Raw genomic sequence first — 5340 nt, forward strand, 5'->3', positions numbered from 1 at the left:
TATTAAAATAACCTTAAAAGGATAACACTAAAAACATTAAAAAGATGTTAATGTCATCTGAAAAAAAATGTCCTTGAAATGTGCGCTTTTCAGTCATCCTAAGCTTATGTTGCAATTCCTCTCTGTTTTAATTAATGGTACAAATAAAAGTAATTATACAAAAAAAACCCTATATTTTAAAATATGTTTTAATGTGCCCTAAATATTACTAATAAAACAGAGGATTAGATTCTTTAGCCTTCAGAAAAAAAAAAATAATAAATCAAAATATAATACACATCATGTACATTCTGTTAGGGTACATGAGAAGTTCATCTCCAGACACAGAAAGAACACAGAAGAACAACAATAGACAGATGATGCACACATTGCACCCTACCCCATCCCATCCCATCCCACTGCACCATGAAGGGAGCCCAAGGGGCCCCAGGGTGGTAAGGAGACTGGGATCCAGGGGCAGCTATTGGGCATACTGAATATATGTATTGTGCTGGAGCATGTATGTGTGTATATATATATATATATGTAATATATGTGCACATATATAAATATACATTTTTATGAACATACTATTTACATATACGTATAAATATACATGTACATATATGTATACACAGACTCAGTGTCTGAGCTCAAATGTGTATGTGTATACATACATATATTCCCACTAACAGCTTAATCCTGACACGCCAGAGAGGGGAACATGATGTAGCCATCAGAGTTTGCAGTTTTTGAATGTTAAGTGCATCTGCCAGTGTTCTTATGGCTGGCTGTCTATATATATGTATACGTATATTGAGTATCACAACATTACAATTCACAGGAACTTTAATGAGATAGCATTACACATTTTGGTAATTTGAAAGCGTACATATCAGTCATGAAGTTTGTTTTCTACTATAATTAAATCTCATTTCACATACTTCTTTTTCTCTAAATAGACATAATTTAATATTTTTAAATATTAGGTTTAATGTCTTCATATGTGTATTTAATATCTATTTTAAATACTTCTGTATATATTAATTTCAGCACATAAAATTTAATATAAATAATCTTAATATCCTTTCCTCTGTGAAAGGAAGTTGTGCTTTTTTAGTGAATTTCTGAAGGTCTTTACACAATATGACCTAGAGCTTTACATATATTTTTCAATTTGTTGCAGAAATTTTTATATGATAATAAACATATATATATATTTTTTTTACTAATCCATGATATGCCTATATGACAACAGAAAACAAAGGAAAGGAATTTGGGGGGGAAAGCATATTTGAGACATGATTCATTTGCCAAAATTTTGGTACCTACTGTAATTTGAAATAAATTATTCACATGGAACTGGAAAATAAGGTAATGTTTGAGTAGCTCTTGACTTCTGGAGAATCAGATGAAACTCCTCAGGTCATCATCATGGGATTGCTTACAAACTCTATGACAAACCAAGAAATCTACAAGCTCACGATGCATATAGTTATGCATTCCCCTCTATTCAGCACTGGTGAGGCCACACCAGGAGTACTGGGTGCAGTTCTGGGCTGCCCAGTATCCCACACAGGGCCACAAAAATGATGGAGAGTGTGAAGCATCTCTTCTATGAGGAAAAGCTGAGGGATCCAGGACTGTTCAGCCTAGAAAAGAGATGTCTCAGGGGGTCTCATCAATGTGTATTAATACCTGAAGGGACGGTGCAAAGAGAATAGAGCCAGGTCCTTTTCAATGATGCCCAGTAACAGGACAAGAGGGAATGGGCACAAACTGAAACACAGGAGGGTTTTTTACTGTGATGGTTGCTGAGCACTGACACAGGTTGCCCAGAGAGGTGGTGCAGTCTCTCTCCTTTGGGAGAGCCTCCTTTGAGAGGCGGTCAAACATGGTCATGGGCAACATGTTCTAAGTGGCATTGCTTGAGCAGGGCATGTGGATCAGATAAGCTCCAAAGGTCCCTTCCATCCTCAGCCATTATGCGATTCTGCGATTCCGCAAACTATCAGCAAATGTCTCAAAGGAAATCATGTATTTATGTGTTACTGACTTTTGGCAAATAATTTTTAAAACAATTTTAAGAATAAATATAATAATAAATATATGAATAAAAGTATTATTTGATCAGGAAATATGCTGTATAGAAATTAATTTCTCCAATTTAATTTGCTGTTCTTAAGGACACTGAAAACAAGATTTCATAGCTCATGTTTAGAAGACCACAACATGGGTTCTGATGGTAAAAACATCTTCATTTTGCATGTCAGATATTGAGCCTAGGGAATTTCAGTGACTGAAGCAGTCTTTTTTTTGATGTAAATTTCTGTGGTATTCCTAGAAGATAAATAGTAAAGTAAAGTAAAGTAACGTAAATTTTAATCTTGCTCTAATTGATTTACCCTAATGAGATTATTTATAAAAGTTAGTTTTTGTTCTTATTTGAAGGACAAAGTAAAACTTCCACATCCAGAGAATGTTCCTGAAAGACTCAGAAGTCCTATGCTTATGTGGATAGCTATAGGATTTCATTCTAATAAATCTTTAGAGCTTTAAGATAAAATAATTTTGAAATAAAAATTACATCTTCTGTACCAAGTAATTAAAAAGTGAAAGTTTAATTACCTGAAAAAATTTATGTATTTAGCTGAAGTGTTATTTACAACTAAATAAGTAAGATAAATTGCTAACGCCAGGCCAATTATTTGTTTGACTACTGAATCCAGTATCAGTGAATCAGTTTATTAATGACAAGATTTTCTGCACCAGTAGACAATTCCTTTAGGAGATTAAAAAAAAACAGAATTTACACTGAGCAAGAATCCAGATAGGATTTAGAGGGTTTTTTGTTTGTTTGTTTTTGTTTTAGTTTTATATATATTATAATTACATAGACAATTTGTGCAGAACGTAGTGCTATTTTCTTCAGAAATCTTTTTTTTTATTTTTTTTTATCCTAGCAAAAAGTGTGTATATTTGAAGTCAATAAATATTTCATATACTTACCCAGGAACAATTGCCACTAAATAATCACACAGTATTTATATCAAGGCTAAAAATTACAGCCTGCCATTAATGACAATTGACTGAAAGTTGAAAGAACTTTTAAAAATAAATAAATAAATAAAGCTTGAATAAAGTGCTTTGACTTAGCAACGTTCTTTTAAATGAATTTTTACTGTAAAAGATGCTGGTTTGATATCTTGAAAGAGTATATGACTGGTTTTATTCAGAGAACAAACAGATATTCCAAAGCACTAAATTCCCCATGCCATTCTGTATGTGGTGCAAAGAAAGACATAATACTTACATGAGCTTTATCTTCTCGGTATCTCAGAAATCTTTTGGAAAAAAAAAAAAATGGTTATTCTAGAACAAAGAAAAAAAATCTTATTGCTAATTTTCACAATACTATCAGTATTCTGGTAGCAGTAATATTACAACTAGCAGCATAAATATTATTTTAAAAATCTGAAAGACATTATGTATTTATTTTTTTAACTGGAGCACCCTGATTCCAGCAGAATTCATAAGCTGACATTTCCCACCTCAAAAAAAAAAAAAAAAAAAAAAAAGCTGTTCTTTAATAAATAAATAAATAAATAAATAGCAGGATGTGATTCTTTACAATAGAAATGTCAAGGATTTTTTTCCCCAAATTACAATTAAAATTTAAAATGGCATACATGGATGTCATTTAAATAATTATACAATTACATTTAAAAGGCAAGATGTTTAAAAACTCATTTATCTTTTCCAAACACTATGATTTCATGTAATAAAAGATAATAGCACTCCACAGAAACACATTTTTTATCCTTTGACCTGCACAGCCTTGCTGGAAACCAAAGTTTGTGGAAATGTTGTGCAAGTTGTATGGGATAAAAGTTTAAGAGAAGAATTAAGCTATGATTAATTTTCCAGATTTCTTTATGCTGAGCTGCCACCACGGGAAGATCCACACAGATCAGATTCAGAAAATACCTTGTTTCAAACTGTAGAATTGTTACTGGAACTGGGCTTTTGGATTTATATTTTCAGTCTCAATAGTTAGCCTACGCATGTCCATATCCTGTATCAAAACATCATAAAAATGTACATCAGCCCACCTTAGAAACATTTTTGTTTCCAATGAAGCAGAACTTTATACAGACAAAGCGGAATGAAGCTGAATAATGAGAAGTGTTCTCTTGCAGCCCAGAAAGCCAACCGTATCCTGGGCTGCATCAGAAGAAGCATGGCCAGCAGGTTGAGGAAGTTGATTATCTACTTTGCTCTTGTGAAGCCCCACCTGGAGTATTGCATTCAGCTGTGGGGCCCCCAGCACAAGAAGGACATGGAAATATTAGGACACATCCAAAGATGATCAAGGGGTTGTAGCACCTCTCCTATGAAGACAGACTGAGGGAGTTGGAATTTTTCAGCATGGAGAAGAGAAGGCTCCAGGGAGACCTTATAGCAGCCTTCCAATACCTAAAGGAGGCCTACAGAAAAGCTGTGGAGGGACACTTTGCCAAGGAGTGTTGTTGATAGAACAAGGTGTAATAGCTTTAGAACTAAAAGAGGATTGATTTAGATTAGAAAAAAAAAAAAAAAAAAAAGAGGAAATTCTTTACTCTGAGGGTAGTGAGGACAGATTGCCCAGAGAATTTGTGGATGCCCCATCCCTGGAAGTCTGGAAGTGTTCAAGGCCAGGTTGGATGGGGCTTTGAGCAACCTGATTTAGTGGGAGGTGTCCCTGCCCATGGCATGGGTGTGGAACTAGATGATCTTTAAGGTCCCTTCCAACTCAAGCCATTCTATGATTCTATGATAAGTACCCACAGTTCAAGAGGTACTCAGTGTTTATCATACATTATCCTTGACCCTTTCTCTCAGCCACTCCTTACAGTCTACAGGAGCAAGTTTTGGTGTCCCATACTTTCACTGATGTCTCCTTTGCCAACTTGCCCATGATAGAAAGAAACTCAAGCTTTGATCCCGTAGCATTGACAATACCACCACAGGTCACCTTCATGTATGCCACAACAGCATTTTGACGTGCATTTTGTGCTGATATTTAGTCTAATTCTTGCTTATTCCTAACTTTTTCTGGAGCTTAACTGACTTCAGAGATGGCATCATGTATTTTAACATTATAACAGACCTCAGCATCAAATCTACTTAGCTCAATCTACTGAACTTCAAACTAATATACAAGAATACAATAAATTGTAACTGTGCAAAAGAATTCCACTCTCAGTAAAGCAAACAAAGACATGTAAAACAAGGCTTTCATTTTTAGTTTACAAGACCTGCAGTCAGAGATTTTATTGTAAAAACTGTTTTTCCTAATGCTTACAGAAAATACACTTAAAA

The 5340-nt window shown here is 34.3% G+C and overlaps 1 long non-coding RNA gene across 1 annotated transcript; it reads right to left on the reverse strand.

Annotated features, from left to right (window-relative positions):
* Positions 1–1155: 1155 nt before the first annotated feature.
* Positions 1156–5128, reverse strand: LOC106040544 (uncharacterized). Its single transcript, XR_001209956.3, has 3 exons — positions 4092–5128; positions 3293–3323; positions 1156–2319 (listed from the first exon to the last, which is right to left on the reverse strand). It is a non-coding gene; the product is annotated as an uncharacterized lncRNA (long non-coding RNA).
* Between the last annotated feature and the right edge of the window lie 212 nt (positions 5129–5340).

The sequence above is a fragment of the Anser cygnoides genome, chromosome 1 (assembly GCF_040182565.1).
Source record: "Anser cygnoides isolate HZ-2024a breed goose chromosome 1, Taihu_goose_T2T_genome, whole genome shotgun sequence".
NCBI lineage: Eukaryota > Metazoa > Chordata > Aves > Anseriformes > Anatidae > Anser > Anser cygnoides.